Source organism: Phocoena phocoena, chromosome 10, assembly GCF_963924675.1.
Source record: "Phocoena phocoena chromosome 10, mPhoPho1.1, whole genome shotgun sequence".
Lineage (NCBI taxonomy): Eukaryota > Metazoa > Chordata > Mammalia > Artiodactyla > Phocoenidae > Phocoena > Phocoena phocoena.
In genome coordinates, this window is record NC_089228.1 from 104,709,295 (window position 1) to 104,722,714 (window position 13,420).

Genomic DNA, 13,420 nt, shown 5'->3' on the forward strand with positions numbered 1-13,420 from the left:
ACCTGCACAGGCCGGAGGGCCTTCTGGACGCGGGGGGGCCGTCGGCTCTGATGAGGCAATTGGGCCGATCACACACCGGGGAGCCAGGGCCCAGCCTTGCTGCGAAGACCTTTCTCCCACTCCGGCCACAGTTCTCCAGGTTCGTGGTACAGGCTTCAGATATTCTGTATAGAAAGGACTTCTAGGTTGTAAAAGTGACTGAGACGCGTTTCACACCCTCAGAAAACAAAAAAGTCTTGTGGTCGCCGTGTGCCCAACACTTAGCACACGGGGGCCGTCATCTGTGGGACACGGGGAATCCACATCGCTGGGCCGCGGGGAGCTAGATGCGGCACCCTGAGCTAAGCTTGAGTGGAGGACCCTCAGCGACCCGGGTTAGGGTCTCCCCTCCCTGCCCTGCTCGTGCTGTCGCCTGGGAGAGAATGGTGCCCCCTTGACCAGCTGGAGGCCCCACGGGCAGCTACAGGGGTAAGTCCAGCTGTAGCTGTTGAGGCTGGTTAAGCCGGAGGCCAGTGTTCGGGCCGAGTCCAAGAACAGGACAGCATCTTCACCTCCTCCCAGGCACCCTTCATGCCGAGAAAGTACCCCGATTCTTACCTTCTGAGAGCTGACACCCCTTGGCCTAGAGGCCAGGCCTGGGCCATCCCCTTGGGCCCTCGGAGCTCTCGGCACCTCGGGGCCTTTGCAGTCGTGTTGGCGGTGATTCACACGACCTGGGGGTGGTGAGTTTTCGTGTGTGTAGGGGTATGTTGTGTGTGCATGCGTGCTCGCTGGTGTCTGTGTCTGTATTTCAGGAGGCGGGGATGTGAGCCTGGGCACCTCCCTTTACCTTTGCTTAGAGCCCTCCTCAGGGATCCTGCACCTCCCTCAGTCAAAGTGAGTTTTCGACAGAGACTCTGGCTTAGATCTAGATGGTTTCTTTGGACATTTCAACTTTCTGAGTCTGGTTCTAAAATAATAACTGAAATTTTAAAATACCATTGTTTCCCATTAAAACCTCAGGAAAGATGATTGGTCTCTGTGATTGTTACTGACGCGAAACAATGAATTAAATCAAAATCCTCCCTTATTAGCGTCTCGCATTTTCCCGTGCAGAGATGGTTTACTCAGACTGGGCTTTCCAGCTATTCAGTGTTAGGATGTGAAACTGGTAATTAGGACTTTGGGAAAAGGAAGAGCTAAACCCACAGAAGAATGAGAAGAATCTGTTACGTGGAAAAATGTGATTATGAAAAAACAGTTGCCCTTTTTAGCCCCAGTGCTCGGATCTGAGGGCCGCCAGCTTCCGCCAGAGCCCCCGAGGCCGGGACGCTCTGTCCTTTATCCTTCATCCCCGGGGCTGGGCCAGGCTGCTGCAGCCCTGGTGGCCAGCGTTTATGCCCAGCACAGACTCTGTCTCCCCAGAGGTAGATTCTTGTCATCTTTGTCAGCAGACTGCCAGTTTATGAACGTGACCGTATTTTCCTACACCGTCATATACATCATCACCCGCGTCACCATCGAGGTGATTTGTTATGAGCACAGGTTGACGGCCTTTTTCCCAGAGAGGACTGTGAGATTTTGGTGAGTCCGCGGTTCTCATGTGTGAGGACAGGCCTGACTCCTCATCTGTTTCTGATTCTCGTGGGTCTTAGGAGGCCAGGCGGGGCCCATCTGTAAAAGTGAAGAACCCTGTGAAACGCCCCGGGGCTCGCTTTCAAGGCGGCTCAGCTATTGACGATCCAATCAAATCATGCAGTCTCACTGGACATCTGTTAGTCCTCAGGAGGGCTTATTCTGTTTCTCCCAGCTTCAGTCACTGGGAAACCAGAGGACCCTAACGGGGGACAGGAAGTGCTCTAAACAGAGGGGAAGATACAGCGTTTGGGGAGTGTCCGCACTTCACTCACTCCTGGTCCATTTCTCTGTATCACAGGGGCCCTGGGCAACGTCCAGCTCACAGACTCATCAAATGGACGCTTCATAAAAGGCTTGAAAATAAACCCCCATTGAAAAGTAATGCAAGCTCACTGTTGTAAAATTAAAAAGAAAAAGAAAGTAATTAATCTCACCACCTAGAGATTATCAACCATATCATTTGTGTGTATTTACATTCAATTTTTCATATATGTATTTTTATACAATTTAGTTTATGCTGTATTTTGAACCCCGTTTAACATCATAACAAACATTTTCCCGTACCAACAAAGCTAATCTTAATGGCTGAATATTTTGCTATGTGGATGATTTCCTTAAGCTATCAAACCTAGGCTACATGTATCATTACATGTACATAAGATTACTTCATAGCACACAGATAAATATTTTTATTCTAATAGCAATGTTAATTAGCGTTCATTTGTTTCAGTGAGTTTCTTATATTAAGAAAAGATTTATCTTTAGAGAGCATAGACATTGAAGTACAATTTATTTTATAGCTGGCAGTGTTCCTCATGCCTTTCGCCTCTCATCAAGGGGTCATCACGGTAGGAGATAAAATGTCAGTGGTCACTTGGGCTTGGAGTGAAGTCCAGAAATTCCGAACTGATACCTGATCATTAATTCCATATCTTTTTTAAAAAAATATGCTAATTCAAAATAAGACTGCTTGGCTTCCAAGCTTACTCCTCCTTAAAAACTTCCTTTAGGGGCTTCCCTGGTGGCGCAGTGGTTGAGAGTCCACCTGCCGATGCAGGGGACACGGGTTCGTGCCCCGGTCCGGGAAGATCCCACATGCTGTGGAGCGGCTGGGCCCGTGAGCCATGGCCGCTGAGCCTGCGCGTCCGGAGCCTGTGCCCTGCAAAGGGAGAGGCCACAACAGTGAGAGACCCGTGTACCGCAAAAAACAAACAAACAAAAAACTTCCTTTAGTCTCTGATTAGCCCAGAACTACACTGGACTCTGAAGATTTTCTGAACTAAATGAGGCCCCTTTTCCAAACTGATCTCATCTAGATCTATAAGATAAACCATATCCAGAGAAATTTGTTAGTTTTCCAGTACTTCCCCAAATATTGGAACATTCACTCGGTTCATGATTGATTACCAATGATCCAACTATTCTGTGAAGACGGCAGCCCTATCCTTGGTACAATACGATAGTAGGTACGTAGCTTCCAAATAGATACTTCTTGATCGATTCAACTTCAAAGTAGATTTAGAATTTGTTTGATGGGGATCCTATGTTTTTATTCAAATTAATAAATGAATTTGACACATTAAGAATGACCTGCTTTTGTTATCATAACATGGTAACTGCAGTGAATTCTACAGGAAAAAATTTTAAATGTTAATGTATATCAGAGAAAAATATGTAGGAATACTGCATATTCCTATTATGTCTTGGATATTATTACTTAGAATGAAGCTAAGTAAAAAGAAGGGTAGCTGCTTTAAAGTAGACGTAAAGAAAAGTGTTAAAAGTGAGTAAAAATACAGGTAGTTGATGATGGTGTAGGAAACTGAGGGTCTGAAGTCTGGGACGTGAGGCTCTTGCTGGACAGTCAACAGTGTCCTGTGTTTTGCTACATGAACAGCTCTGACGTGGCTCCTTGTGTGTGTGTGATTATTTCTCTAGGATGGATTCCTGGGAGTAGGATTCTAAGGTTAAGAGCCAATATTATGAATAGTAACCCTGGTTCAGGCTCCAACAACAGTGAAATCCTAGAAAAATAATTTTGCCTCTTGATTTCCTAGTGCTTTTATCAGTGAAAGATAGAAAACTTAAATCCTTAATTCATAGGATCGATAAAGTAATGCAGATCAATTGAATATAAGCCCCAAGATCTTGGATCTCCGAGTCCCTCCGCAGCTGTGTGTGTGATGCAGTTCTGGCAGGTATACCTGAGCGCACCTGCCCCGAGTCCACTCCTGTCCCCTCTGCCTTCCCTCCCTCCCATTCTGCGTGCACCATGGACCACCGCTCCCAGCAGGGATGCCCCCAGTTCCAAGGTGGGAGAGGATGATCGTGTCCTTCTCTTGTTTATAGTTCTCTGACTAGTGATTACCTAATAACTGAGTTCTCCGCAATCAGTATTTCTTAGGAAAGGGAAAGGTTTATTTTGCTTGAGAAAATGGTAAAATTATTTAAAGGTCTTTTTTGGAAAAAGTTTTATTGACAGTTGACCCATTAACTTCCTCATCCTGCCCCGTCTCTTTCCAGAGGTGGAATGAACTACTAGCTACATGTGAATTCTTTACTCTGTGTGTATTGCAGACTCTGTAAATTACAGCAAGATCAGGGAAACCAGGAGGAAAAAAGAGGTCAGAAGACAGGTCAGGTCCTTCTAAGTGTGACCACGGCAAGTCCAAATACAAAAGGCACGCGTGCAGTTCCGTCCTTACAGGTTGTCCGAGGTCAGCCCCGATCACATACCGAGAATGAAACAGAGTCGCCCTGTGACCTGAGCCACTCCTACTGCCTCGGGCGCGGTCTCCGCGCTCCTGCAGGGCAGCGGCTTGCGGAGAGTGGGGAGGGGCTCCCGTGATCCGGAAAGGCTTCGTCTCACTGCTCTGCTCTTCTTTTAGCTACACTATGTGGACTGCTTTGCAATCAACATTAAAAGGAGTGGAGGAGAGTTTTCATTTCCCGAAAGCGGACTATATTGTAAAAAGAGTGTAAAACACGACTCTGAGAAAGAACTCTCGTGTGGCTTTGGCATGTGTGAAGCCCCCAGACTTGTTTGTGAAAATGTGGAGCTGGTGTAGGTTTTTCTGGAGAGAGCGTTCCCAGCCTTAGATTCTCAGAGGGTTTCCGACCTTCAGAAGGTCACGCGTCGCCCATTCAAGTTCCAGCGGAACCGTCTAGCAGGGATCCGGCTCCGCAGCTGCTGTGTGGACATGTCTGAGCCGCCAGCTGCTCCCTTGCCCTGGGTGAGAACCGTGCGGAAAAGGAGCCCGAGTCGTCACAGCCTCTTTTATCAAGTGTGATGAGCCTGTGACCTCCAGACGTCCCTTCTGCTTGCGGGAAGCCCCTCTCCACACACTGCCCCGTCCTGGGGCTGCCCTGGCTTCTCCTCCCTCCTTCTGTTGCTACAGACGCCGCACGGAAGCCTGGCCCCCGGACCGGCATCCTGAGGGGTCCCCGAGAGGGATCCGGGTGGGAGCGGATCTCCCGGGCTTCTGAGCCATCGCGGGGACCCCGAGGCCCCCCTCCCACCCAGGCAGAGCTGCCTGTACACTGAGGGACTCCTTTCTCACGGGTTTGAACCACAATGACCCCAAAACATTATGTTTGGACTTGAAAGACAAGCTTATTTTTAAAGTTGAACTTCCTACATGGCTGCACATAGCATCTTTTAATGTTAGTGTTTCAGTGTGAACTCAATTGAGAGTTTCAGCAGAGCCAAAACACACAGTCGCGCTGTGGGAAAGTGCCTTGAACTGGAGACCCCCCGCTCCCCGCTGTGTGAGGGGTTCAGCCTGGACTCGACTTCCTGTGCGGCTGAAGCCGGGAACCCGTGGAGCCCACACGCCGGGGCCTTGCAGGGGCCCGGGGAGGGAGCCATCTGTGCCTGGGAGCAGGGGTGATGTTTCAGACGGGGTGTGAAGGGGTTTCCTGGGGAGACGGGCTCACGGGACAGTAGGAACCCTGGGTTAGGAGTCCAGGGAAGCAGCAGAGGGCTCCTTGCTGTAAGCCCATGTTCACCACAAATGGGAACTTTCCCACCTGCAGTCAAATTCTCTCTTGACCTTGTCTGATTCTCAGGGTAGAGAAATTTGCACTCGCCGTGCCAGTCTGGGGAGACCCTCAAGGAGGGTTCGTCCTGACTCATCTCCTCCCCAGAGAAGGGGCACCTGCTCTTTGGAGGGCCGCACCCCAAGATCTAAGCCATGATGGGGGGCACTGGAGTCATCATAGTGAAGGGGCAGCAGGTAAGTGACGCTGCTGGGGTCTCCCCAGGGAGACAGACGTAGGCGCATTGAATACTCCGTCCTCCGATCTCCCAGTGGTGGTCACTGCTCCTGGGGAGAAGGGGGGGCCCCGGTGTGCGTCTGTAGATGCCTTTACCCTTAGAAACGCCCTATGTTGGCCGGGGTGGAGACGGTGCACAGAGGCCTGGCCAGCAGGAACACTGCTCTTCTGACTCAGTCCAGGAGAAGCCCCAGGGGCAGGAATGAGGGGCGACAGGGGGACAGAAAGTACGGAAGGTGTCAGGACTTTGTCCCCAGCTGGCCTGCTGTGGGCTTGACCGACTCCTTTCCCGTTAGGTCCTGTGACCCAAGGTCTTTCTTAAAAGCAAGTAACAAAGATACAGACTTGACATTTGCTGCAGTCAGTTTCCCAAAACGTTAGATGTACTATAGATAGACGTACTATATGAGCCAGCAATTCCTCTGTTAGATGTACTATAGATAGACGTACTATATGAGCCAGCAATTCCACTGTTAGGTATCTACCCGAGATAAATGAAAACGTCCAAATCGCTTCTCCACACAAAGACTTGTATGTAAATGTACACAGTAGACTTACGCATAATGGCCAGAAAAGTGGAGATGATCAAAACGTCCATCACTGGTGAACAGGGACACACACTGTTCCATATCCACTCTGTGGAATATTATTCAGCCATAAAAAGAAATGAAGTACTGACACCTGCTACAACCTGGATGAACCGCAAACATATTATGCTAAGTGGGAGAAGCCACTTACTAAAGACCATGTAGTGTATGGTGCCATTTTATGAAATTTCTAGAAAAGGCAAATCTGCAGACACAGAAGGAGATTGGTGGTTCCTGGGCCTGGGATGGGAAGGGGAGTGGTCGCAAGTGGGTGCAAGGCTCCTTTCTGGGGGATGGAAATGTTCCAAAATGAGGTTGGAGTGAAGGCTGCACAACCCTGTAAATGTACTGGAAACCATTCCATGTGTACTCAAGAGAGTTAATTCTGTATACAGGCATACACATTGTACCGCAATAAAGCTTTTTTTAAAGCATCTCTGCGGCTGTCTCTGCAGACACAGTCAAAGGTTTTTGACTCTGAAGGAATCCCCTCAAGTCAAATTTGCCCCAAATACCACAGATATCACAGGACCAGGGGGCTTACGTTAACACACATCTCAGAAGCATTAAAACCAAAAGCGCCCCGTGGGAGGACCCCGGGAGCAAGGCCCTCTCTGCTAGCCAGTGGGAATTTGCCTTTGGGTGACACTCCCTCTGGTCTGAAGGTGTGGCTGACTCAGAGTGTGTGGACCACAACCAAACACGCAGTTAAGATCAACTACCCTGTTGGCTGCTTCTGGAGAGAAGAGCTGGGAATTTTCCAAGGTCCGAACTCCAGGCTCACCTGGTGGTGGGTCAGGACAATGCGCCCTGAAGACCATGCAGGTGAACCTACACGCATGGGTGCTTTGGCCTCGGAACCTCGTGAAGGTGAAAGAACAAAGAATGAAAAACGGACAAAACACATCCAAAATGGCACAAACACGGACACAACGTACGTACATGGGCTCTGGATTACATAGGACGCCGCTCGCGGCCGCAGCGGGTTTTGGGCCGGGAGGGGAATGGCTGAGGAGGGGACGTGGCTGGTCTTCTGTCCATTTAGCTCAGAACTGGCTGGATTTGTTTCTAAAATCTGCATGTATTAATTTGGTAAATTAAAGAGCAAAGATGAAGAAAGTGGGCGTGTGTGTGGCTGAGTCATCGGCACCTGCTTGGGAGAAGGCCCAGCTGCGTCCCGTGGGCCCTGACCACCCCGCAGCACTGATCAGAGCAATCTGGTGACGGAAGCCTTCATCCCGCTCGCCGCCTATTGGGTCCTGAGCCTGCCATCCGCACGAAGACGGGATCAGCCCTGTGAAAGCAGGTGACGGTTTGTCCTGGGAAGTTGGCACTGGTAAAACACATGATGGGCCGAGCCTGACTGTTTTCAAAGATGGATTAAGCCTTTCATCCTGAAAGGAGCTGTGCCCACAGCACCAGTGGGGGAACACCCCTGCCAGCCTTCCGTTTATAACCTCTCCCTCCTCTGTGAACAGTTATAGTTGTTTTAAGGCTTCTTGCCCCCAGCGACAGCCTCTTTATAAACAATTCTTTATTCTCTCCACGTGACTGTCCTCGCACAGACATCGAGAGAAAATCGCCTGGTGCCTCTGATCCAGGGTTCCCGGGGGCCTAAGGTGGAGAGGCTCACAGTGGAGATGGAATATTTTCCATCATCAGAGGCTGAAGACCACAGGCCCTGGAGACACATCCAGCTTCCAGCCTGTTTTGTTACAGCCCTCAAGCTAAGGACGGTTCCCATATTTTCAAATGCTGAAGAAAAGTCAAAAGAAGGTTTCATGACATGTGAAAATGATATGAAACTCAAGCTTCGGTGTCCGTACATACCGCTTCGTGGGAACAAAATCACCCCCGCCTTTGCGTATGTGGCCACGGGGGCAGAACTCAGTAGTTGTGATAGAGACGCAGGACCCTCAACGCCTAAGGATTTACTCTCTGGCTCTTTCCCGAAAACTCTTGGCGACCCCTAGCTTAGCGGCTGACCCCGGCTCCAGTCTTTGGTAGTAACAGCACAGGAGGCTTGGGGTTGAAGTTCTCCTTTTAGATTCCAGTGAATGGGCCACTCGGGCAGGGTTGGGGGGGCGGTCCCCGCAGCTGCCGGCAGAGCATAACAAGCTGCTTCTGCAATTAGCCGAGGTGCCACGTGGCGTATTCAGAGTCTCGGACGTGCCGCACAGCAGTTATGGGACAGTGTCATCCCCAAAGCACGGTGTGATGTGCACCGCTCATTTAATAGCTTTCTGGAAAAAAAGGAACATCAATTGCATAAACATGCTAATTGTGGAAACGCTAATGGGAATGTATGTGAGTTACTTTTAATGTGTTGCCTCACCCCCTGGAAAGGCGGCTTCCTGGGGGCTGATGGGTCTGCGTCCTGCTCAGGTTTGCAACCCAAGGTTCTCACGGGGCTCCAAGACGTCAGGGGCCCCGAGAGCAGGGTTTTGAAATCACTAGTGGGTTGTGACATCCTTTCGGTGGACCTACTTCTGGCATTTTGAAAATGAAATAGGACAGAATAGGAGTTACAGGTCAGAACAGAAAGACAGATTAAGTGAGGACATATGCATCACACAGAGGGAGTTTCCCTTCCATGCATGCGTGATGGCTGCTGGAGACATCTTCCTCACCGTGGGGTGCGGTAAAGCAAGTCTGAAGCCCCTGCCCTGGTGGATGGGTTTGAGCTGCGCTTGGCGGGTACGTTTAACAGCAGCCGTGATGTGTGATACAGGGTTGCACAGATGCACCGGGGCAGGGGGAGCTGGGGGTGGACCGTGAGGACCATCTCACCCCAGTCAGCACCTCCCCAGCACCGGCCGTGGGCTTTACACTCAGCCGAGAGCCGTGAAGATTGCAAAGCAGCGGATGCCACACGGTTCCCGCCCTTGGGACGCTGACAACCTATTGGGGAGCAACACTCGTGCCCGCAAATCAGTAACAAAAGCTCAGGGAGGCTTCGCCATCCTGGAGAACAGCTCTGGTCAGAGGTGGCAAACAGGCCTGCCTGGAAAAGGTTGCTGGATGACGGCCCACTGAGGTAGATTGTTCAGTGCAGAGTGTTTATTCTTCATGGCTCAGTCAAGACAGAAGACTTCCCAGCCAGACTGCAGCCAAAGCCCCCGCCCCTGGGGCTGAGGGGTTTCCCCCTCTCCTCCTCTCTCCACTCCCGCCCGCTCCCAGCGCCCCTCGGGGGCTTCCTTCTCACCTGGGCACAGTCCCTGGTGCAGACGAGCAACCTCATCAATTCCGATGATAAACTGACCAGATCTGGTGAGTCACTGCTCAGTTACCTTCTGACTGTACGCATGGTGAGCTTTAAACGTCCTTGTAGGTCTGAGATGAGAAGCTGGGGCAGCTCGGGAGAATTCCCTGCTCCAGGTGCCTTTGGAAGTGAAACCGGTTCCTGGGAAGAATGTAAGTTTTCTTCAACCCCGTCACGGAGGCCCACCAAGACAAGAAGGCCGTAAAAGAGATCCACAAACAAACTGCTTAAAAAAATCTTAGAAGCTCTGTCATCTCTATGAGTTTATGATTTTATGCAAACTAAGACCTTGAGTTTTACCAAGATCCCAATCCAGGGTCTGGCCCTGCCCATCTCTGTGTTGTGCGAACCACCCGTCGGAGGCACCAGCTCAGGGACCTTTGTTTGAATCCAGCTGGTTTATTTCATTCCATTTTGTAGCAACTGAATGTAGATCTGAGCTTTGCTTTTTGAAATGATGACTTTTTCCTTCAGGTAAGATACTTGGTGAGAGTCAGCAGCTATCTAAACTCTAAGAAGATGCACAAAAACTGAGGGGTCTCCTCTTCTTCTACCTAAGAGCATCTACTGAAACTGGAGTTTCCATGACTAAGATGTAGGTAGAAGGACGCCCTTGCTTCACATCCTAGATGATTTTCGAAGCAGAAAACGCCACTGCTGCCGAGACAGAGGTGAGCTGGCAAGGACTCGCCTCCTGAGTGGACGGGGCGGGGGGGCCTGTACTCACTCTCCCGGGAGCATCACCTTCTCAGGCCGGCGGCTCCCTGCTGGGTCAGTACAGGTGATCTACTTCGTGCTTCCGGGAGGATTCAAACGTAACGTCGTCTGGACAGACTGTAATTCATTTCAGATTGCCCCTACTGATGGAGAGCTGGATTGTTTCTAATCTCACTCTGACAGCCCTGAATGCCTGTGGGTATAAAACAGCTACTGGTGAGATAGATGCTTAGACTCTAGATAAATTCACAGAGTCTTAGGTTCCTAGACTCTCAGCCTCCAGATTTCTAACTGCTGGGGTCAAAGGTCCGCATCTCCTCAACTGTGATGGGTGCCACTTACTGCCCCTCAAAACGCTGGTGTCACCTGCATCCCCACCAGAGCAGGCGCAAGGGCCTGTCCCACACTCTCACTAGCTCGGGGTGTTTAACAAGCTTTGATTCCAACCGCCTGCTTTCTGAAGAATTATAACAGAGACAGAGGAAGAAATACCCTAGCTTTGCCCTTCCTCCTGCTTCCAGACCCCACCAAGGCCTCCCGTTGCCCAAACCCACAGGGGAGCCTGCAGCAGGGGGCTGGGTGAGGAGACCTCAGGGGCAGGGGAACAGCAGACTCTGCACTGTCCCTGCTCCCCCGAGGGCACCGACGCCCGTGGCTTCTCTGCAGCCTGGCCCTGGGCTCCGGGGTCCCCTCGCTCGGACATTCGATCATTGGTGCGACAACTACTCAGTGACTGTCTGTACACATCGGTCCTCGCGCAGACCCTGGGGCCAGAGAGAAGGGCCACGTCCCTCCCTCACAGCCCCCCTTCCCTCTGCGCAGTGATCCTGGGATGAGTCTGAGTCTCAGGGACGCCAGTGCAGGATGTCAAGGCCACGGGCTCTCACCGGGCTTTGTCTGCATCTCCCGAGGGTCCCCCGTTCTCCCTGCTCCGGTCCCACAGGCATCGACGTGGGTGCTGAGCACGCTGGGCCTGGGCGACGCACAAGGCCTGCTGGGCCCAGCTCTCCCCACGCAGCCGCCGAGTCCAGGTCTCAGAGTCCCCAAGACGTGTTCCGTAAGTCACCCGCCTGCTTAAAACCAAATGCATTTTGAAAAATCTGATCACAGACTGAAATTGACTCCAAAATCTATACTTTGGGGCCAAGTAAGAGCTCCCTCTCTCCTCTTAAACTGATTTTTTTTTCTTTTGCGGGGAGCCAGCCCCCAGCTTACCCACCCCTGGCCCCTGCTCTGAGTGCCCCTCTGGAGGCTTCGATGCTGCCAGACGTGAGGTCTTGTGAGTCGTTTACTCTCCGGTGTGCAGCTGTGTTATCACCTGAAGCGTTGTGTTATGGCTTCAGCAGGGCTCTGTGCTTCTGTCATCCGAGCACGGCCTCATAGAGTCTGTTCCCTGTGCAGCTGGTTTACCCCAGACACGGGGCGATTCCGACGCCCTGGACCCACCCCCTCTGCACTGCTCCTGGCGCCTCCCCACAAGGCGTCTGGACACGAGCGAAGGGCTTGCCAGCTGCCCCTTGCCCCTTCGAGAAGTCACTCAGCTCTCAACTGATCTAAAACTCATTTCCTTACGTCTACTTAGCTTCGAAGTCGTCACTGTTTCCAAACTGCATCTGTGCTAAATGAGCACTGAATGGATTGTACTGGGTTGAAAGCTACTGATCCCTCTGCCCCCCAGAAACCCTGCCAGGGGTGTGAAACAATGGTATTTATCGGTACTCATCTCAGATAACCAGAGCTGGTTTTCCTTATTTCTGTTCCTCTCTCTCTCTCTCTCTCTCTTCTCATATTTAATTTCACCTGCTTGCAATTACTGGGAAAACAGAAATTCCGTTTATAATGTCTACATTCTAACATGTTACCTCATAACATCCCCCTGGGCGTGTCCTTTTAGAATTAATGCTACCAAGTAAGTAAACCTCAAAGGGGTGCACACACACACACACACACACACACTCAGGGACACACATGTTCACATGCGTGCCAAGAGCCTGTTGAAATAGATTAACCCCAAATTAGAAAATTTCAGAGCTCTGCGTTCAGTCCTAATTTTATCTCAGCTATCTGGAGCAGTTACAAACAAGCCCCGAGTTAAATGCCGTGTTTCTGTGGCTAGAGCCACATTGGAGTCGCTTGCAGGGCGGGCTCCCCCGGGTGGGGCGTTTCCCACGGTCACCGCCCAGCCTCTTGGCGGAGGACGCTTGTGCGTGTCTGTTTGTAGAATAATGAACTGTTTGTGTGACCCGGCCCATTGTGAGATCAGTCGGCCCCGCCGCTGGATTTATAAACACCGTCTGCCGGTGGTCCCTGTGTCACTTCGCAGGAAACAGGCCTCACCGGAGCCCCACATGGCCCCCCAAACACCAGACTGAGCTCGGGAACCGACCGCATTGTCACGCATCTTGGCCCCCAAATGACCACATTTAAATTCCCCTTTTTGTCCAGGCTTCCCAGGCGAGCCCTGAACAGTCACACGTGGCCCCCGAGAGGTGATGCCCCAGCGGGGTCGGGGGCAACCCCCCGGGGAGGAGACGCCCCACTTCGGCTCCAGCCCCGCGCCTTTCTCTTTGTTCTGCAGCTCGCGTCTCCCCCGCCACCGACGGCAGCTGCTCCCCGAAGATGAGATGGGTTTCTGCCCTAATCCCTCAAGAGACCCCTTTTTTCCGTCACTAAGGTTTTTCAAGCAGGAAAGATACACGATGAAGTGCAGTTTTACGGTTTCATATCATATTTGTGTCTTCCAAGAAACGTTCAATAAGATGTTCCTCCTCGCTTACAGAATATTCCTTTAATCAGTTCCTTGGAAGAACCACGGGGCTGTATTTAAAATTTATTTCTGGATATTTACTTAAGGATAATTGCAAAGAAGATTGGCCCAAAGAAAACGTGAGCATTTGTCAGAGGGCAGTATTGTACTTTCTTTCCTGCTTTTACGTCTGTTCCTAAGTCCCTACTTCTGGCC